The sequence below is a fragment of the Emydura macquarii genome, unplaced genomic scaffold (assembly GCF_026122565.2).
Source record: "Emydura macquarii macquarii isolate MOO-44397 ecotype Brisbane River unplaced genomic scaffold, CSIRO-AGI_Emac_v2 contig_3062, whole genome shotgun sequence".
Lineage (NCBI taxonomy): Eukaryota > Metazoa > Chordata > Testudines > Chelidae > Emydura > Emydura macquarii.
In genome coordinates, this window is record NW_027133199.1 from 4,143,542 (window position 1) to 4,166,800 (window position 23,259).

General features: G+C 40.9%; 1 protein-coding gene across 2 annotated transcripts in view; it reads right to left on the reverse strand.

Moving 5' to 3' along the window:
- C1QTNF7 (C1q and TNF related 7) overlaps nucleotides 1-13,419 on the reverse strand; it is a 76,672-nt gene extending 63,253 nt beyond the window's left edge. The window contains exons 1-2 of one of the 2 annotated variants that reach the window (XM_067530311.1): nucleotides 13,379-13,419; nucleotides 13,183-13,296 (exon numbers count right to left, since the gene is read on the reverse strand). The gene's annotated coding sequence lies outside the window, so the exon portion shown is untranslated. Of the gene's footprint in view, nucleotides 1-13,182 lie in introns of both variants that reach the window. The other variant, XM_067530310.1, reaches the window with a different exon arrangement.
- Nucleotides 13,420-23,259: the final 9,840 nt, after the last annotated feature.

The following is a 23,259-nucleotide window of genomic DNA, read 5'->3' on the forward strand; positions in this document are numbered from 1 at the left end:
ACTCAGTTTTTGTGGGAGGCTCTTAGGCTTTTAACATAACAGAAAAAAGTTTAAATCAGATTACTCTGATTTAGCACAAAAGCAGAAGAGAATCAGGCCTCCCATTGTTCCAAAGCCCTGGATAATGCTGCCCTAAACAGCTGCTATTTTTCAAAAGAAAAGCAGTTTTTAAGAGAGAAGTGCTGGTTTATTAGCACAGCGTCTCACAGCATTGCTCCCACTCCATTGAGGGTCTCGATTTTCCACGTCCTCAAATAACTAGCTGAATGCCAAGTATTTTATTACAATTTATAACTAACACAAGTGAATCTAAAGGGCCAAACCTTCAAAACAGGCTGCCTAAATTGCAGCTGCAATACAGTAGAACCTTGGAGTTACAAACACCAGAGTTATGAGCTGACCAGTCAACCACACACCTCATTTGGAATCAGAAGTACACAATCAGGCAGACGCAGAGAGAAAAAATAAAAAAGCAAATACAGTACGGTGCTGTGTTAAATGTAAACTACTAAAAAAATAAAGGAAAAGCAGCATTTTTCTTCTGCATAGTAGTGTTTCAAAGCTATATTAAGTGAATGTTCAGCTATAAACTTTTGAAAGCACAGCCATAATGTTTTGTTCAGAGTTGCGAACATTTCAGAGTTACAAACAATCTCCATTTCCCAGGTGTTCATAACTCTGAGGTTCTACTGTATTTGTTCACCCACTCTTTGTACATGCAGAATGGTAATTCCATGAATGAGAGTTCCTGTTTCCATATGCCAGTGCCCATTCCACTTACAAATGTGATTTTTGCATGTCCACATGCAGATATTGTGGATAACGTTTAGGGAGCCTGTGCTGAAAATATGCCCCCAAAGAAAGGGAAGCCTCACAAGAGGCAGAGCCATGGAAAGTTGAAATGTGAAAGAGAATTTCAACTTTAAGTTAAAAAAGGACGTTTCCTTTTCTTCTGTGTTGGTAGCTTTGAAATCCTGTACACAGGGCAGGAAGGAACAAGCAGACAGACTTTACTTCTGCAGCCAGATAGATGACCTAAGACAACTCCTCCCTTCCTGCCCAAACCTTCATGTAAAGGAGTCAAATAAGTTTGAGGGGTTTATCCCATAGACTCGTCTTCCTCGCCTCCCCCCAGTCCTCAAGCTGGCCCTTGGCATGACAATGGTAAATAAATAAGTATTTTAAAAATAGCTATGAACTTTTTAGGCCAAATTCTGACCAAGCCTGCAGTGGGGCACCAGAGCTGTAAACGATGACAGAACTTGCCCCTTCCTCACAACTTCTGCCCACGGCTTTAGTTTCTCTCTTTGCTCCAAAACAGCCAAGGGTATGATGATGACTTCAGATGAGAGAAAGGTTGCACTTAGTCACTACGAAAGCAGTTTTTATTGGCAATGCTCCGTATCACTATTACTATATATAAACAATTCTCTGAAGGCATGCATATATATTACTGTCTCTGATTAATGAACGCATTGTCAGCCACTTTTGGCCACCATAACAGGAAAATGTAATAAACTCAGATTTACAAATCTCTAGACTTTTAGCTATTCCAAAGGCTTTACACAAATGATAGGAAGGAAGCAGCTGGTGACAGTATCTAACATGCATTTATTTCATTCATTGAAAATTTACATTAATTACCCAATTTATAAATCAGTTTTAAGAGGAGGCCCCTCAACACTGCATATTTGGGGGATTAAGTTGTTTGTTTTTAAATGACAAATTAGGAACATATGTCTGCTGACTCAATGGAAAAAGGGCACAGAGCACAAGCCCCCCGGCTGAGTTTCTCAGTTGTTCAGAGTGGGTCTGGTACTGCCGTCCTTACACAGTCTTGCTGAATTCTGAGTGTGATGACTGAGTGGACTGGGCCCACTCTTCTGTGTGTAACATTCAGTGGAGGAACTGCATGGCTTCACCCAAGCTGAAGTTAGATTGATTTTTGAAGAAGGTCAGAATTGCAATGAACATTTTGAATAGCATGTGTTAGGCAGATCCTTCCTTTTAAGGGCATCTTGGCAGTTTTTCTGTCTAAACAAAAAACTGTTTCAGCTATGGGATCATCTAGTCTTAATTTCAAAGAATCCAAAGCTTGTTCCAGAGTAAGCACAGAGGTCAGTTAAATATGAGAAACAATGGCATTTATTCTTGTATGCAAAAAGAACAGTCCAGCTAATTCTTCCAGTGAATAAAACACTGCTAGTCTTAGGGAATTAATGTAACATGCCATACAACTTTGGGCAGGTCTACTGGAAGGGTGGCACCAAGTTCCTGAGTGCTGAGACAGAGTAAAAGTGTCCCAGAGATGCAGTGTGTCTAATTCACTACACATTCACCTCATGCAGGAGGTATGAAAACAAACCTCTGTGCTTCAAGGCAATATTTGCAAAAGCAGAGCAAAGAGACTGAACCCTGCCAGACACAGCAATCTAAATGTATCCCTGACTTAAATGGAGTTACCCCAAAGATGAAATCGGCTCATTATTTTCACCTGGAATGAAATCCAGCCCCCAATTACATCAATGGCAAAACTCCGATGGACTTCACTGGGGCCTGGGTTTCTCCCCCTAGTGCTTTAATGTGTTTTGCTGCACTAAGGGCTTGTCTACATGTTGAGACTATCCACAGTAGTTGGTGCGCACCAGCTACTCTGTACTAACTCCCTGTGTGGACTCTTACTGAGCACTAAAGGCTTGGCTGCATGGCCCCGCAGTCTGGACTACAGGGTTGTGAACTGCAGTGTGCGCTAGGATGTGGGGCTATAACTCCCCCAGGAGGATGCTGCAGGTGCCAGCTAACAGATACCTACTTCGAGTTAACTTAGTCTTGTTTGAAAGAGGGTGACATTAATGTACCTTTTAGCTTGTGCCTGCAGCATCCGCGGGGGGACTTACAGCATGCTAGTGCATGCTACAGGTCTCACTCCCATAGGCTATGTCTACATGGCTCCCACTAACAGTGCCCTCTGGCAGTTTAGCTTAGTTCACTTCCAAAGTATGTTAAGCTAATGTGCACAAAGACTCTCTTACTACGTCCACATGGGGAGTTAGTGCAAATCAACTAGTGCTCACTGGTTAGTGCCACCAGCTACTGCAGGCTTCTTCCTTGTGTAGACAAGCCCTTAGTTTACATTATCCAGTGGTTCCCAAAAGTGACCTACAGGCCACAAGGACAGAATATGTTTGGAGAAGGTAATGACTGGGCTGCAGATGCACTGGTCAGTTGGATAGGGGTTGAGCCTGCCTCCTGTTAATAGACAGTGATTCAAATGTGTCTCTGACTTCAGCTTTTGAGCTTCTTTGTAAAGGAAAATCTGTTTTTATTTAAAGATTAAAGACAGTCTCTAGCTCTTTTCCTTCAGAATGCAGCCTTGAAAACCATACATGATGTAAACCAATTGTGAAGGTTAAGAGGAATATACAGCTGGGTTCCATTCCTGCAGCAGGAAGCTGGGGAGACCTAAAAAAAGCCACCCTCCTGCCCACACACACAAGAATGAATCAGTTAAGTTTGGGTATATCTCCAAGAATCATCTCCTCAACACTCCCCTGTACCCTTAGGCCATAGCCTGGGCATAGCACTGTGATTATCAAGGACAGAAATGAGCTATCTATCCACTGTTGTACTGTGTGCGGGGTGGGAAATTGTTTTGAACTCTGCTGCTTAAAATGTTCAGCCCCCAGCTCCCAAATGTACCTGATCTCCCTGTGACCGCAGCAGCTGCTGCAAGGGAACTCACTCTTTGTCTTTCCAACCAGGGTCTCTACGGTGCACACAGGTAATGGTGAAAGTAGGCTGAAACAGCAAGAGAGCTCTGCTTACCCAAGCTAGGGAAAGGAGGGGAAACCCACCTTCTGTTTTTAGCAGAGGAATAGGAGCTCTGCTCCCGAACACTGCCCCTTATTTTAACTGCTGTTAATAGGGGTGCATCAGTTAGTCCCCACAATCCCAGGAGTAGGACTCCTATAGTCACTACAACCCATCTGTTTCTGGTGGTGCCTGCCTGTTCCACCCCAATAGAGAGTCTGAATAAGTCATACTGGAAGAGAGCCTGATGCCCAGTATTCTCACTCACTGGCCATAGGTGACTTGTTCCCCTTGATCTTCCATACTAACTTGGGGAGAACTGCTCCCCCATACCTGCACATCAGCAAAAGGAGACCTATTCACCACAAGAACCAAAGGGGGTTCATTCATCAACCGACCTCCAGTCCACTAGCAGGTGGACTCACCACTTCACAGCCATATTGCCGCTGAATTGCCTGCTACCACTGCTGAAGGAACAGGGAGGACTGATGGACTTGGGAGAGGGAAAGAATGGGGAATGGGTTAGCTGAAGAGAGGGAATGAGTATAGAGAATGAATGGACTTTGGAGAGGCAGGTGGGAGAGACAGTGTGGAACTGGTGGGATTTTGTAATAGAGGAGTATTTTACTCAGTGATTGTTGCATGCATCACTGACTGGGGCCAAAAGTATGAAGGAGCCCATAGTTAACTTTTGGCAGCATATTACTGTGCAGAGTGAGGGTTAGAGACAGCCCCTGAAGAGCCAGATGCTCTGTAATAAAACAGACACTGTTTATATATCACAGAGAGTAAACAATGGACTTGACAAATATAGCCTTTTCTTTTTTTAGTCACAGGCAGGACACACCCATTCTTTCTATCTCAATGGGAGTAAAAAATGTGAGAAAAATTAGAAGGGACGTAACACATTTCAGACATGACATGCAGATATTCTGTCCACAGATGATTAAGGACTTGAACCAATTCCCAGTGAAGTAAATGGGAGTCTTCAGTGGGAGCTGGATCAGGCCCCTATGAACCTGATCCTGCAAGTCCTCCATATACAGAGTGCCAATTGATTTCCAGCTTGCAGGATCAGTCCCCAGTTGACCAAAACTACAGCTGACCTAAAACTACAGCTGACCAAAACATTTTCGATGAGGCAATTTTCCATCAATAACTACAGTTCCGTCTAAATCAAAATGTTTTGTTGGAACACATTGATTTTGACAAAAAGTTTTGATGGGAAAAAGTTGGAAAGTTATGTTTCGATAATATTGTTTTTATTCATTTAGACTTATACTAAAATATTTTATTATGTGTCTTGAATATACATGATAAATATTATATTTAATACTTAAAAATTATATAAACATCTAGACAAAATGAATCAAAACAACAATATAGACAAAATGTTTTGTCGGTCCTGAACTAAAGCTTTTTGGAATTTTCATTTCATGGGAAAGAGTGAAACTTTGGCTTTTTCTTCTCATTAGGAACAATGTTTCTTCCCTAATGTTGGAATTTCCCATGGAATGGAAATTCCAATTTCTGAAAAGCTCTAGTCTAAATAGACAAACTGCAAAGGATGGGGGCGGGGGAGGAGAGGGGGCTGAGGGGAGGATAGTGGTGCCATGTGCAAAGGAAAGTGATGGAGTGACTAAATTCCAAGCCCGTCCCCTGCACTAGTTTTGTTTTTTTTAGTTTTTTTTTTTTTTTTAAGTATGTTGAAGGAATGGAGTGAAGAAGGTGAGAAATAAAACAGAACACAGAAATTACAATAGAGCCTGGCAGAGGGAGTGCTGTTCCTGTGGAGAAGCAAGGTTTAAGTGTCCCACTGCAGAACAATACCCACTGGCTTTAATTCTAGACCGTCAGAGGTTTTTTTATGAAATGGTCACTGATTTTGAGTCTTTCTAAATGGGGCATAAGATTAAAATAGCATTGTGGTCTGATGGAATTTGAACACAAGCAAATATATTTACTAAATCTTGTTAGAGAGAGTTGAAATCAGGTTTATTTTATAGCCCAGTTTTGAAGTCTAACACACAGTACTTACGGATGAGGAAGACCTAGTGGCTGGACTAAAGGCAAACAAATATATTTAAACCAATACAACAGAGACCTCCAGTCCACCTCTACTCTACTCACTGGTACGAATACAGACCTTGTAGGTAAAATATCCATACCATGGGTGTCTCCACTCACCCTCTATATTCAGTGCTACTGGTACTAAGCTGAGGTTGATACTCTTTGGTCTCTCCCACTAATTATTTAGAATTAACTACAACTTTGAAACATAGGTTAGCACTGTAGAGAAAATATGTATTTATACCTATAGCAAGATATGAAATATTATAAGCTAGAACATTTAACAAAGTAAATCCACAAGGCTATAGGGATTATACACACTACCCAAACTAAAAAGAATCAGCAGTCAGATCAGTAGGAAGGTGCTGTATGGGAGTATTTCAGAAGTAACATGAAGATGAAATATTTTAATACATGATTTACATGAATGACATTTCGTCCCAATCAGAATTCCACAGGGCCATCTCTGCTTGTATCCACATTTGTATTCACTATCAGGTTGATACTGAGGCCAGATACCCAGGAACTGATTAATACAAAAAAGAATATAAGATAAAATAATGAAGACCCTAATTTAGAGATAACCTAAATGACTGCAGCAATTCAAAGGACATAGTAATCAGGGTCTCTATTCAATCCTGCAGTAAAATCTATTAATATATTATATTTTTTTCCTATAAAATTGTGCCTTTTAGCTCATAGTGCGTATTAACAAAGATTAATAAGGATACTTTTGCTTGACTGTTGCAGTAGCAGCAGCCTGAAATAAAAATATAAAGCCTGCCAGTAAATATCTCAATCTCAGTCTTTATTTTTCTATATAACACTGTGCTAGACATTTTTACAATTTTGTGCCAAACAAATCAGTTGGCTTGCTTTGCTGTCCTTTAGGCATAGCAGGCATTCTACATCAGCAGATGAAATAGATTTTGGCCTACTGGATAGCCAAGCCAGGTGGCCTCTAGAAATCAGTAAAGCTACATTTAGTTTTTTGGTGTCTTTTTAATTCCTGTAGTTTTAGGCTTTAGGATTTCCATGTCCCCTCTAAAGTTAGCTTTCTGTGGCCTCTTGACACTCCCTTATTTGTCATGCGTGGCTCTTCAGGCACGTTGATGTAGTTTGAACACATAACAGAATGTCTACATGTTTCCATAGTATCCCTACATGAAGACACATTTGGATTCCTGGATTAAACTGGATACTTTTTAATTGCCCTAGAATCTAGATTTACAGCATGTGTGATGGACCCATAACCAGGTATGCCCCAGAGATTGCAGGATACATGTCAGCTCCAACAAAATTAATGGGGAGAAGGACCCTGTGGCTGCAGGTGCCTATATCCAGCCCTCGAGGCATTGTTTATTTATAGATTCTGCTTTGTGCAAATTCTGATTTGCTTTATTTCTTAAGGGTCTTTCCAACTGAAAAAGCAGCCTGTATGACAGCTGTCCACTGGAAGCTTTACAGGCTACCTATGATACATAGGAGTTGTGGGATAACAAAGCCCATCACATATGGCCACATACAGTGGCATTAGGCAACACTTGGCTGTCTTGCTCCCTGGGGTGGAACTGGACTCCACCAGCCTGATTGTTCTCATCCAGCAATGAAGGTCATGGACCATCAAGGAGGTAGATCTGTGACCCAAGGACCTTTTGATGCCAACTACAAGAGGGCACAGGTCCCATGGGTACACCAAAAGCAATCATGTAAGGTCTCTACTGAAAGCCTGCATTACACTGATCAATCACTGAGAGAAGTATGTATAGAAAGTATGTGAGGAGTTATATCTATATACTAAAAATTATGTTCTCTAAGTCTGTAGTTAAAAGCAGGTCACTCAAAGGTAGTGTGTCTTGAGACAAACTGCTCCGGACAAGGGTAGGGAGACACTTATCACTATGGTGGACCATTGTGTATTGTATGTCATACAATGCCAGTCTATTGGCATTCTAAGTCAAATGCTAATGAAAAGATGGCAGAGAAGTCAGAATGAAATTAACAGGAAAATGTAAACAGAAGCAGCCCACCAAAGAGCACTGAAGCTAGAAGTGAAAAAAGCATATCTGAGAAGTAAAAGCCCTATGAAAAGAGAGAGGTAGCATGCCCTGAACATAGTGGACCTACAAAAACTGATCCCTTAGCACACAGGTAACACTTACCAGGGATCACAAAGCTGGCACAAGCTGATGCCCAGGTTACAGAGAGACCAATTGTATTGAAGAATAGCTAATCACCTTCAAAAGAATATGCATAGTACATACAATCCCTGATGAAAGAGAATGATTTTCCTACTCCCTAAATTGACTGGTAAATTTTTCCAAGTATTTAATTATATGGATGTTGATGAGGCTCTGAAATATATTCAGTCTGTGTTAAAGAGGTTTCAGATTACTCCAGAAGCATAATCACCTCAAATTCAGAAACCTCAAAAAAGTTGATAAATTAAATCATGGGAATATGTGCATAAAATGATGGATTTGAGAAAATGGATGAAGAGTAAAAGGTCAAAAGCCCATGACAAGTTGGGAGCATGACAAGATGGCTCAGGAGCAATTCTTTGAGGTCTGCTCTGAGGAAGTGTGAGCCACTGCATGGGAGAAAACTCCAACATCAATGGAAGCATCGGTCACTTGTACATACAGGCAAGACTATTCAGGGAATGCAACCTCAAAGGAAAGGCTAAAACCTGGAGTAAAAGTGAGTTCCCAGTTTGTCCCTGGGAATAAGAGAGTGAAGTCCACACCACCCTAGTACTGGTCTCCTCCTAGTAACCTTAACTATCAGACCCCTCCCCAAGAAGAGTACCCAAAAAGTATTACTCATGTGGGTCTCTTGATCACATGAGAAAAGACAATGCCTTAAGTGTAGGGGGATCCAAATTCACTCCCCAGTCTGTTCAGCTTAATGCAGCTACACTGGAGACAGAGATTCAGTGCTGGCAGAGGGAGCTCTAGTTCACTTTGTCAGGCCTGACCTCCTGGAGATAAATAAAGCGTTTAGAAAAATGACTAACGTAAATGGTAGAGGGCGGCAGGGGTGGTGAGACATGGGTGCTCAGATTTCCCTTTTCGGAAGGGATGTGATTCAGGACAACATGACACTCCCTGGGGAGGAGCTGAAATCACTAGCTTTAAGACAGTTTAAAACCATGGTGCCTTTAGCCTGCATCAGATTGGAAGGGCAACATTTAAAGGGTACTTTGAAAGTGGGAGTTCTTAAGAATTTACCAGTTGATGTTCTGGTTGAGAATAATACAATACCACTGCCCAAGGCTGTTAATATAGTGACCCTCAGTAAAGCAGAATACATCCCTGATTCACAGAGGTAATCTTGGAGGAGGGAAAAACAGCTGAAGGATAAGAGGGAAGGTTCTCTCATGGATCAGTAACTGGTTAAAAGATAGGAAACAAAGGGTAGAAATAAATGGTCAGTTTTCATAATGGAGAGAGGTAAATAGTGGTGTCCCCCAGGGCTCTGAACTGGGACCAGTGCTGTTCAACATATTCATAAATGATCTGGAAATAGGGATAAACAGTGACGTGGCAAAATTTGGAGATGATACAAAACTACTCAAGATAGTGAAGTCCAAAGCAGACTGCAAAGAGTTACAAAGGGATCTCACAAAACTGGGTGACTGGGCAACAAAATGGCTGATGAAATTCAATGCTGATGAATGCATAGTAATTTATATTGGAAAACATAATCCCAACTATACATATAAAATGATGGGATCTAAATTAGCTGTTACCACTCAAGAAAGATCTTGAAGTCATTATGGACAGTTCTCTGAAAACATCTGCTCAATGTACAGTGGCATTCAAAAAAGCTAACAGAATGTTAGGAACCATTAGAAAATGGATATATAAGACAACAGAAAATATCATAATGCCTCTATATAAATCCATGGTATGCCTATATCTTGAATACTGCATGCAGATCTGGTCACCCCATGTCAAAAAAGACATATTGGAATTGGAAAAGGTACAGAGAAGGGCAGCAAAAAATGATTGGGGGTATGGAAGTTTCTGATTAATAAGACTGGGACTTTTCAGCTTGGAAAAGAGACAACTAAGAGGGAATATGATAGAGGTCTATAAAATCATGAATAGTGTGGAGAAAAGGAATAAGGAAATGTTATTTACTCCTTCACAAAGAACTAGGGGTCATGCAATGAAATTAATAGGCATCCTGTTTAAAACAAACAAAAGGGTACTTCTTCACACAACGCAGAGACAACTTGTTCATTCCCGCTGAAGCACCTGGCATTCGCCAGTATCAGAAGGTGGGATAGATAGGCCATTGGTCTGACACAGTATAGCCGTTTTCATATTTTTACATTTTATGGGTAGAAAAAAATATAGTGGCAGATGCACTGTCTAGGCAAGAGGGTTTCAAAGAAATACCTATGGATCAGCCAATGGCTGACCCTACTGCATCAATGTAAGAGGGGAGGCATGACCCCAGAATCTCCTTATGCCAACTGCCAGAGGTCACAGGGGTACATAACGGTACAGGGAGCCCACGGGTTCACCAAAAGAGGTTAAATAAGGTCTCTAGTGAAAGCCTGTGTTACACTGATCATCATAATTAATAAGAGACGTATGTATGGAAAATAAATGAGGAGTTATGTCTATATACTCAAAATTATGTTCTCTATGCACGTCACTCGTGAGATAAACTTTTTCAGACAAGGGGTGAAAGACACTTATCACCATAGTGGACCATTGAGTATTGTACGTTACACAATGAGTCTATTAGCATTCTAAGTCAAAAGCTAATGAAGAAATGGTGGAGATTTCAGAAGGAAATTAACAGGAAGAGCTAAACAGTTGGGGATCCTATTTTGAGGTGAACATCAAAGATCTGTTAGTCCATTTTGGTATATTTGGGTGTGTAGAGAGACACCCTGGTATCTTTCACCAAGGAAGTAAAGTAATAGTGAATTTGTTTCATGACAAAGGGATCTCAGCCAAGCTTTTCTGAAAACACTGGGGAAAGAATTTGGGGCTAAGATATCTTATAAGAGATAGGGGAATGCCTTGTTAGTTTAGTCTCCAGTAAGTGTGATATGATTGTATGTGTAACCACTTGTTTCCAATACTCTCACACTGTCACTTGAATCTCTCTTCTTTGATGATAAACTTATTTTGTTGTCACTAAATGTATATATTTAAGTGCTGTATGTTAAGTAAAGTGGTGATATGGAGTTGACTCTTACAAGCTAGTGCATACTGTTCCTTTGGGAATAGCAGATCTAACAGTTCTGTGAGTGTTCAGTGAAACGGGCTGATGAGCACTCCAGAGAGATACTTGGAGGACCCAAGTGTTGATGTGTGCCTCTTGCTAACCTGCACAGAGAAAGTGAGGCCCAAGGAGGCCTGTAAGGTAGTGCATGTGTTATCAGAGGCTGGTGGTTTCAGGGAACTGATCTACAGCAGGGACAGGCAAGAGTATCTCACACTAAGGGTAGGTGATGGGATGTTAGATAGAGAAAGCTCTGAGTTACTACAGAGAATTCTTTCCCAGGTGTCTGACTGGTGGGTCTTTCCCACATGCTCAGCGTCTAACTGATCACCATATTTGAGGTCGGGAAGGAATTTTCTCTTGGGTCAGAGTGGCAGAGACATAGGCTTTTTTTCTTTTTGTTTTTGTCTTCCTCCGCAGCTGGGGGCACAGTTCACTTGCAAGTTTAAACTAGTGTAAATAGTGGGTTCTCTGTAACTTGAAGTCTTTAAACCATGATTTGAGGATTTCAGTAACTCAGGCAGAGGTTAGGGATCAGTTACTGGAGTGGATAGATGAAGTTCTGTAATCTGTAATATGCAGGAGGTCAGACTAGATGATCATGATGGTCCCTTTTGACCTTAAGGTCTATGAGGTGGTGGTGAGGTGCTTCACAACCTTGCGTACCCCCCGTGGGGGCATTTACTGTGTGGAATAAGTACTACAGGCTGCACAGCCCCAGTGGTGCAGTTGAGGGGGTGGGGGGAGGAGGATGAAGGGAATCAGAGAGACTGAACATACAGTCACTGAGCCTTAAAATTCCACCTGCCCTGAAGGGTACAATTCCACTGAAGAGCACTGAGCTCCTGTTAAAAGGACAACTCCTTCATGCAGGACAGGTGGAATTCTCAGGCCTAAGGCATGTAGGAAGTAGGGTAGTGCAGGAGGAGGAGAACTTATCTTGCATGAGCTCCTCTCTCTGGGGAGCTCTACCATGAGGTCTACCATGCAGCCTTGAAGAAGAAGTGTAGTTTTGTGGCTTGTGGAGCAGGTTGCAATTTCTCCAGCCTGCTGCAGAGCCAATAGCCCCAATTTGCACAGCTCGGCGGGCTGCTGATTGTGCTGGATTCACACCCATATTTTCATAGAACTTCAGCCTGAAACGCAAGAATCAATCACATCACCACAAGTGGGAGGACTGTAGAATCTATACACTGTCATGAATATCTTGTTTTGTGCACTTGGCAGGCAGACAAATGTTGCCTCAGAGACATCCAAATAATGGTAACTGGAGACTTAGGGGAAAGAAAGTATCAGTTCATTGTTCATACATTTGCTCTCTTACCTACCCAGAACAGGTTTGTGTGAAATAGCTGACAGCAAACACTGATTCTCATTCTACAATGTGCATTCTCTTCCCAGATTGCATACAGCACATACCAAGTCAACACAGTAGGTTAGTATCTTTGATTTTTTTTTAAGACTATTGTGTCAGCCAATATCAAATGACTTCTTTTTGTTGGAAAACATTAGTTATTTCCTTAACTTTGCAAGGGTGTGACCCTGAAGCAAAATGATCTATTTAGTATTTACAGAATCGTTTGCAGGAAACCACAGCAGCAAAGCTTAAATGAATTTATGGAATGATGTTGGAATCTTTCATGAGAAAACAACCCTCAATTTCTGCTTTGGACTGATGGAATGAAAGACTGAAGCTAAATATGTAGAACTCTGTCTACGGAAGATAGATAATTAAATTAGCACCCAAACCTGACAAAAATAGACTTTTTAGAAAGAACTTTAATCAGACATTTGTGTCCTGGATTTAAAAAAAAACAACCTTGTCTGTAAACTTTCTAAGAGCAATGTTAAATTCATAAATGTCAGGTTGCCTTATTTTTGTGCTACAAGGCAGAACATATAAACAGCAGATCTACAGCAGTGTATTTTTAATGTAATCTTATGTGGTCTAATAAAAAAAATCTACATTTTCCAGAAGGGATTATATTTTTGTTCCTTTTATTTGAAAAGCATTTTATCAGTCAGAACAGCAAAATAGAACCAGTTCCAGCTTACCTTACTTTGGAGCAGATCACATCAAATTTTCCACAACAGCGATATGCTTCCTTTGGGTTGTCCCATAAGTTTTGCAACTTCAAACAAATAGATACGCGTTGGCAATTCAAAGATCTTCAGAAAAAGTGAAATGCTTTGATGACAAATAATGTACTTCTCTGAACATGAAAAATTATTTAAAGCTTGAGTCACTTACATTAAGTCTTGCAACTGTCTTTCTCAGCTAAACAAACTCCCACCCCTTTTCTCGGACACTTGCCAACTTCTCTAATTTAAAGCGACTGTCAGGCTTGCTATAAAACTCCCATTGGAAAGAGCTCAGTATATACACTATGGAGGAATGAGCAAGTGCTAACTCCAGGCTGAAGCAGCATGACAGTTCTACCAGCAGCTATAGTGATATAATATTTGGAAAACATTTAGGGCCAAGTTGTCCCCTTCTATGCAAAGACACAGGGAGGGGACAAGACTCAAGCTGTTCCTAGCATCCAGTCCCCTTAATATGAAATTTGGGAGAAGGAATATTGACCTCAAACTGGAGGTAGAAGGCTTAGCCTTGAATACACACTGAATGCAAGGATCCACAGTAGTGGACTAATCCAAAGCTCACTAAGTCAACCAAAAGACTCTCATTGACTTCAGCTGGCTTTGGAGCAGGCCCTGCATTCTTGCCCTTATCCTACTGATCTGAGGACATCTACTGTCTGTGGATTTCCTTATCCTTTATGCTTTTTTCCTGGGCTTCCCACATTTCTCCCAGCAGCACGGCCAGGTTATTGATTGCATTGTTGATCCAATATTATGTACTCCCTCACTTACAAGTCCTAAATTGGATTTTATTGCTGCTCATTTGTCTGAATGGTTCTTTGCAGGAATATAGATGGGTTTCAATAGCAACACTGCTGCACTAATTACAGGTGGCTTTGCCTTCTGAGATCCTGCACAGCCCTAACCACAAAAAGCCAAGATTTGCAAAAGTGTCCACTAATTTGGGGTGTCTCTATTCTGGGTTGCTCAAATTAAGGCATCATAAAAATAAAGGCACCCAGAGTTAGCAACATTTGTGAAAGTTAGGTCACAGTGTTCATGCAGAAGGGGCCACACAGACCCATATGGAAGGGTAAGCAATTTCCAGAAGCTCTACCTCATTTCTGGGAACTTTATTTGAGTAGTTTTGGGGGAATTAGGGTGTATTTGTTTCTCTCGGTAGCATAGAATACACTTACAAATATGAGTTAACTTTGTGGAAGGATTTTTTTTTTTTTTAAATGGATGCTCAGGCTTGTATTTTCAAATGCGATGAGATTTTGGGGAGTTCCAATTTTTGGGCAACCCACATCTTAAGGGAGCCTGATTTTCAAGGAGGGAATGCTCAAAACTTTCTGAAAATCAAGCCCATTTAAGGCATGCCTCAAGTTGGACACCCAAAGTCACTAGTCACTTTTGAAAAAACTTAGACCCCCTTGACTGCTGTTGAAGATGCATGTGGTTTACTATAAACTGAATGAGTATATGTCAATGTTAATAATTTTTTCTTGCAAAATTACAACATTAATAAGCACCTATCTGGAGAAAGAATGTATTACACTGAAATTTACAACTGTTTCTGAAAGATGAAATGCAAAGGTCTCTGATACCTAACCAGCCAAAACCAAAATATCAATTGTAAGAAGATTATAAAGGATTGTTACATTTTTTTTTAAGACTGTGCCCAGATTTACAGTTGCAATTTGCATAAACTGAAATACTACATATTTGATATTTTAATTTATAGTTAGAGAAATGTACTTCTATGTTTTGGATGAAGATTGGGTGATAAGGTGCTGCCAGTGAGAAGAGAAAAGGTTTAAGGAAAATTAAACTTATTTTCTAATGGAGTTCTTTGTCAATACTAGTCAGGACATAGCACTCTGTGTTAAATAAATTAGATAATTATGTGAAAAGCGCTGGTGTTTGTTATGAATGAATCTCATTCTTCCTGAAGTACGGTTAATAGAGTATCTTTTGTTTTGTGATCCTGCTAGTACAGTTTATTTGGGTGTGTAGTGTCTCCACTTTTCAACAACTCTTTGAAAGCAGTAGAAAATACAATTACTAATACCTACTGTCTGCTTTAATATACAAAGTATGGGAAAAACAATTGATAGCATTTGTGGAGTCTAATATGCACTTTGGAATGAGATGCCAGAATCTACCTGACACACTGTACCCCACAGCAGCACGGTGTAAACCCCATATTCATCATTTCTGTACAGTTGTAATAATTCATATTAAGCATGCCATGTAAAATACCTAATGAAAGGTCAAAATCTGCTAAAACCCATTGTTCTGTCAAAATAGGCATATCGCTAATATGTATCAAATTACAAAATTGTTCTGTTATTACAATATGTTATAAGCTTGCTGGTAACAGCAGAGGAGGCACCCCCACCCAGGAGAGAGTCAGTAGCCATCACAACAACAAAGGAGTTGTAAACAAAGGATTTACAATACAGTTACACAAGACTATACAATAGAGATTGTTCAACTCCATGACTCACAGGAGGAATTGAGCAACCTTGTGGCTCAGCAGGGCCCACCTGTACATGCCTGGACTAGTGTCTAGTGGCCACATGGGTCAGAATATATAAAGGAAGGAACAGAGGCTGCTGTCCTTGTCCTTTCTCCTCACCCATCCATGCTGAAAGCAACAGGAATGCTGTAACACTGCTGTAAGAGACAGGACCCAGGCTTGGGAGAAGCCTGTGTACTGAGAACTGGAACATTCAAGTGGGGGTGAGAAAACTGCCTAATCTAGATACTGTCTAATGTTAGATGGTTAGATGTAGATTGCATGGTTAACTTTATTGTCTTTGGTACCTATCTTTTGTACCTGCCACTTATATTCATTTAAAGTCCACCTTTCTGCAGTTAATAAAATTGTTTTATATTCTTAATTAAAACAGTGTGTTTCAATGAGGTGTTTGAAACCCACCCCATTCAGGTAACAAAAGCTGGTGTGTCTTCTCCATGCTGAGGGAGGGAGAAACTGGGCGAAAAACTTACTGGTTAGACTTTGGACCAGGGCAGGATAGGGCAATTTCAGGGTGCAGAGCAGGGAACTGGGGTAGACTGGCTGGAGTCTCTCTCTGTGAGATTAGTGAGTGGCTCAGAGCATTCATGCACTCCAGCTGGGCGTAGGACTCCATCTACTGTTAAGCTGAATAATAACATCACCTGGAGGGGTTTGCTGCTTGTCACTAGCAAAATAGTGTGGGAGACAACTCAGTCTAGGGAATTAAAGGGGCGCAGCAGTACCCCGGTCCGAGGTGGCACCCCAGGGGACCCCTCACACTACTGTTTTGTTAGATATCCACAGTGCTCGATATTTGCTTTAGATTAAACCAAAACTGGGATGCTTTCCTGAATTAACTGAAAGACCCTCCTTAAAGTGGCATCCTTTTTACTGATCCCCCACACCCCAAGCAACCCTGTTTCCCTCCCCAATTCTCATCTCTAATTTCCCCTATTTTGATGATTTTTAAAGGGTTTAGGGAAACTTCAGATGCCCTTTCCCCCTTCCCCAATGATCCTCCTTAGAGGAAAGGAGGAAACTTGAGGTCTTTTTATTGACATGCAAAAGTGTGTATGCTTTAGTGGTCTTATACATTAGACTGGACTCCAGTAAATTTCTAATTCTAGTCCTGACTCTGCTCTAACTTTTTCCCTGGCTTTGGGCAGGCCACTTAATGCCTCAGGCGCGGGTTTTCCATCAGTAAGATTTGTATTGATATTTACGCACAGCTGGTCTACACTACAGAATTTTGTCGACAAAAGTCAGCTTTTGTCGACAAAAAACAGGGGATATGTACACAATAAAATGCTCCTCCCACTACTGTAACTCCCCTGCTATGCCAACATAATAAAACCACCTTAATGAGAGGCGTAGGGCTTATGTCGGTGTAGTTCAGACACCACAGTGTTAGTGTGGACACTGCATTCCTTACACGGGCTGTTGGCTGTTATTCTTGTCAATTTCACGGTTCCAAAGAGCCCAGCTATCCACCACTCCTCTGGAGGGCTGAGCAGATGTACTCAGCTCCTAGCTGTGAGCAGGGTGAGATGTCCTGGGCGGCTGGACCCCACTCCTGGATGGGAGAAGCCCTGGGTAGCTTCCCCCAGCTCCCAGCGGGGAGTGGATGGAGAGCCCACAAGGAGCCTGGAGCTGCCATCAAAGCTGAGAGACTGGTCTCTCAGCTCCCCATACTGTCCCTCTTAGGCCATGGAAATGCTCCTGGTGAGAACACACACCACCGACTCCAGGAGGGTAGTGTGGACATCAGCCACCTCAGTAATTAATGCAGTGCTATAAGTCGACCTAACATAGGTTGACTTATCTTTGTAATGTAGACACAGGAGTATGACTACGGATTAATTAGTTGCTTATGAAGTACTAAATATTCTTTACTATGCCTTGTTATTACAATAGCAGTGATGTGAGTCCAGCACTTCAGCTGGTCTCTCATCTAGGCTCCACTATTGCTGAATTTAAATTTCACACTCTCCATGGCTACCGATTGCCTTTCATGACCTACAGCACAAAATCTAAGTTAAGCAGCAGCTGTAGCTCAGCAAAGAGGTTGCCAAAGGTTCTGGGTCCTGCATCCCAATAAAGGCAAAGTAAGGCAGCAATGTTATAGAGAAAGGCACTTAAAGGTGGTCAAAGAAAGATTTGGTCAGGCAGTGGGTGAAGCTAGCTAGGACTTAGTAGAGGATGTCAATAACTTTGTGAGTTGGAGCCATTTCCTGTACCAACTGAGCTTTCCATGGGAAGTGAGGTTAAATTGGAGGAGGGATTGAACAAAACTTTGCAAATTTTACAGGTTTAATTTGGTTTGAGGTATTGATTGAAGATTTGAGACAATTCTATTTTAACCAAACAAGTTTGCCCATGTGTAATTCCAATGTGTTTGTTGTTATCCTTGTAAAGTTAAAGATATAGGCATCTATTTCCTTCTTTAGCACTACATTAAAATACTATGGGTTTCCCCTCTTTTGACTTTGTCAAGACTCAGATGTGATGTGACTCAAAATACCTGCTACCTGAAGCCCCTACTAAACAATAATTGGTAGTTGATAGGTATCCTTCTCCATGCAGTCACAATGTGCCAGTTAAAAACAATGGGATAATTCACTCCATTGAAAAATTACAAAGAGGAAAAGTGAATGTCTTGTTCTCCCACCTCTCTTTCTCCTTTTATGGTTATTTAGTGTGGATAATAGTTTAAATATATCTAGTAGGCTAATAAAACAAATCCATATAACAGATACACAAAAACACTCTGGAGTGAATGCATTATGGATTCCACTCTTGACATTAGTAGTCTTTATTCACTCATATGGCAAGCAGCTGGGGCTTTTTTGGTGATGTACTCTCTGTCCAAAGAGTTTGAGATTCAGCAGGTTCTGATAATTACCATGGACGTTACTTCCAACACACATGGCCGTGCTGGAAATCAAACTATAGTCTTTCATGTGCAGAGAATGCCTAAGCAGCTGTTCTGCTGGCATGAAGGAACGTGACTGTGTCATAAAATACAGTTACCCTTTAATGTCGGGATCTGGGATTTTGCAGTAGTAGGGCTTGAATGCATTTGCGTCCAGGAGATATCAACTCAACTCTCAAGAGGTTAACACAACTGCTCTGGACAGGCCTTAATTTCATGCTGAAGGTGGTTGGGAGGCTATGTCTCAATAGAAAACTGTGGACCCCTGCAGATGACCATAATTACTAGACACCAGAGCCCTGATTCTCCACTTTTTTGCAGTGATGTAAAACAGGGATAATTTCACTGAGGTCAGTGGAGTTACACTGGTGTAAGTGAAAAGAAAAAAATCAGGCTCCAGATACCAACCTGATGTCAAAATCTGAGGGAACAGAACTCCTTATGATTACTCTCTAAGCCTGACAAAAGCCAACTCGGATGGTAGACCTGTCAAACCAGAGAGTGCTGGAAGGTGCCAGTCCTTGAAGTTTGTCAAGGATACTCAAGATGATTACTGTTCAGTCGGAAAAAGGATCAAGTTTATATTAGACAGGGTTGCAAGAGGTGTAAGCAATAGCTGAGGCAGAGATACGGGTGAGAATTCTAGCAGGTGCGGACTTCCATTCATGGGGAAGAAAGACAAGTGGGTGGCTGTTCTGTGTCAGAGATGGTGCGCTCATCATCCATAGGTGGTGTGCACATCTGGAGATGCCCAAGAAGCTAATGGCTGAGAAAGGAAGTTTCTCAATAATGAATGCTTTATATACTGATGACTGAGAAGCTGCAACAGTCTCAGACTTTGGGAAGGTATCTGAGTACCAAAGATTAACTCCACATGAGCTTCATATATACCACAGATGCAGTTTGGTTTCAAGAGAACTTCTGACCTTTCAAAAATGTATTCCAAATCTAAATATACTTGAAAACAAAAGAGTATTAATTATCTAAAGCCTGCTTGTTCAATTACATTCTCTAACCAAAGTCACCCTTCCCCAGCCCCTGCTTTAAAGTATTACCTAATAGTATAGGAACAGAAACAGACAGAGTTTAGGTCTTCATGACTGGGACTATTTGAGGCCATCTTTTAAAAACAAATATATAACAATTAAATAACTTAAATATCCCTAAAACACTATGTAATATTTTTCACCTCCTAGTATGTCTGATCACTCAGTACAAGAAGGGTCAGGAGCTTTGGCTGATATAAGGCAGTGCTGTTCCATCGACTTCACTAGAACTATGCAGATTTACTCTACCTGAAGATCTGGGCCTAACTGTTAAGTTTTAAGAAAGGAAATGAAACTCAAGTTAAAATTTCACTTGATCTGGCCCACTCTTCCCCATGTCAAAGGCCTATTCCTGCTCCATTTCTTGGGCCCTCCAAATGCTCACTTATGTCAATAGGCATTTTCTACACAAGGGGCCAGATTTCAAAGGTATGTCAGTGCTTAAAGATGCAAATAGGTGCTTTTATAAACCCCAATACATGCCTAAGTGAGGTAGGGACCTAATTCCTATGTACTTTCAATGGGAGTTAGGTGCCAAGATGCTTAGGTGCCTTTGAAAATCCCACCAGACACCTATCTGCAACTGTAGGTGCTGAAATACCTTTGTAAATCAGACCTAGACCTACAGGGCCCCAATCCTTTGCGCCCTCCCTCCCACCTCCCTGATGCTTTACATTTTATTCATTGTTTTAAATCTCATTGCTGAGCAGAGCTTTTTTATCACATTTAGAGTTCTAGACCCTGCCTCTCCAACCTCACCACGTATTATCTTTCTTTCCAAATCAGATTTCCCAAATAAAAGTTAATAAATTGTACCTTAAAAGGTTATTTTAAAAGAAAGTACAATAGATTCAGGGGTGACAATTCTGGGTGGGGACGAGGGCTGCATACTTAAAGGCAGAGCAGGAGGGAAAATATCCCTTGCATTGTGTGTCTGAGGAGTTCTAATGATGCCTTAGAATAAAACATTTAATAAAAATAATACTATGTGGCGCCATCAACCAACACATTATGTAATCAAACCATGGGCTTCCGATACTAACTGCCTTCTCAGTTTTCTCTGCCCTCCCAACATTAAGGCTTTTTTCTAACATAAATAGGAGATCAGCAAGCTGGTCAACTTTCCAAATACCTCAGATAAATATTTGCTTCAGGAATCTGTCATTTCAAGTCTGCTCATCTTCAGCCAACCCTAAGCATTCATTACAAGTATAAAGGACAACTCCCATAGGCCTGGCTCAGAACCCTGTGCTGCTCCCCTTTGTGGTAAAGATGTGTAAAGGAAAAAAAATAAAAGAAAAAGAAAAAAACAACAACTATGGCCCTTAGTCAACATATAAGTCCACATGTGAGCTGTGTAGGCTTGGCTACTCACTGAGGAGACGAACATCTGAAAACACTGGGCCAGATTTTGATACCCTGGCTCATACTGGTACTACATTTCTCCGCAAGTTTCTCCATTTATATCAATCAGTTGAACTACTTAAGTAGCAAGGTACTACTCAGCATGAATAAGGGTATCCCAATCTAGCTCACAGTGTTTTTTGTAAGAAGATGCATAGCACAGCATTACTACACATGACAGCATTCCTGGTAAGGAGACATTGCATATGGATGTGTGTAGTGAACACTGCCAGTTCCCACACAGTCTAAGATGAAGCCCCCTTACAGCCACCTTTTACGATTGTCTGTTGCAAGCACAGCCAAGCACTAAAGCATTATAGCTATGGACACCATTGAACAATCATCATTTATCCACAGTTACCACACACAGGTATCTTAGCTACCCCACTATCGTCCAAAATTCTAAAATAGGTTTAGCTCATATGGAAGGCTGGAAGAAATAACAATAGTTCGAAGTTATATAGCGCCTTCTACCACATAGTGCTTTAGAAAATCTAATTTAGCTTCATAATTCACTTGTGAAGTACTTTAGGTATTAGCTTTACTTTAAAACTAGGTAAACCGAGGCACGGAGCAGTTATGTGGCTTTCCCAAAAGACACACTAAAGATCTACGGTGCAGCCAGATGTAAAATCTAGATTTCCTGAATCCCACTCCTTTGCTTTAACCACAAAAAAGTTATCTTAATATTGTAGGTGGCTTGTTTTTCCCGGTATGCAACATTTCACCCAAGTAGTAAGATATTCCAGCTTCATATCTCTGTCCTCCCTCCTTCTAGAAGAGACTGATGAACTGTATCTTCAGTTTATTTTCTGTTTTACTAATCTGAATGCATCCAAACATATCTGATCTCCAAATATTATCATAAAAATGAGTTACATTTAAATATCCCCATTCCAGTCATCAAGAAACTAATCAGCTTGGGCCATTTCTATTTCCACTCCTCTTTCTGTGCTAAGAATAAGTTATCAAATTTATAATGTATCATTTATTTCTGGAACAGAGTGCCATACACTAGCTGAGTAATTTAACCTTTTGAGTATTTTGTAATTGGATTGCCTGGTCATTCACCTTCACCTGTTGAAAGCCTTACTTAGCACCGAATGGCCAACAACAAAGCCAGAGTGAAAAAGGCGATACTGAGGGAAATCAGATAAGCACAGAGTACATTTCATTGTATTTCCTGCAATACATTAAATATTGTTGGTTATATAGAATTTGCCAAGCAGCATAGGGAACCAAAACATTTTGATGTTTTGATTAATAAACATAAATTTTATATGCTGTTGTGTGTGTTTAATTAAATTCCAATTAACACCCTAATGCAACTTGACCCAAATCATGAGGAAAAAAATAATTATCTAGTAATAAGTAATATATTGTAATTCACCATTTTCTAATATGCTAAAATGGATATTAATAAGAATCTGAAAATATCTACCTCTAGACAGACTTATGTACAGGAACAGGTGACCATAGTACATGTCATTACCAATGATATAGGGAAAGGTAGGAGAGAGGTCCTTGAAGCCAAATTTAGGCTGCTAAGAGATTAAAGTGTAGATCTCCGTGGTAGCATTCTCTGAAAATGCTTCCAGTTCATGTGCAGGATCCGTTAGGGTATGTCTACAATGAAAACGCTAGAGTGTAGACACTGCCTATTCCGATGGGAGGGGTTCTCATGCCGGCATAAGTAATCCAACTCCCCATGAGGTGGTAGCTAGGTTGACAGAAGAATTCTACTGTTGACCTATCACAGTCTACACTGGTGGTTAGATCGGGATAGTTATATCTCTCAGGGGTGTGGATTTTTCAAACCCGAAGAGATGAAGCTATGCTGATGTAAATTCCCAGTGCAGACCAGCCCTTAGACAGGCAGAACTGCAGGGTCTCAATGCATGGATGAGACAACGGTGTTCAGGAAGAGATTTATTAGGAATTGAGGATCCTTTTAGGAAAGGAGGAGACTATACAGGAAGGATGGGCTCCACCTAAACCAACATGAGAACTAGATTGCTGGCATGTAAAATTAAAAAGGTCATATGGGAGGTTTTAAACTAAAGGCTGGGGGAAAGCTGTCAGGTGTGGAGGAGCACACAGGTCAGACAGACATCCCTTAGAAGAAGATTTGCTAAAAGGAA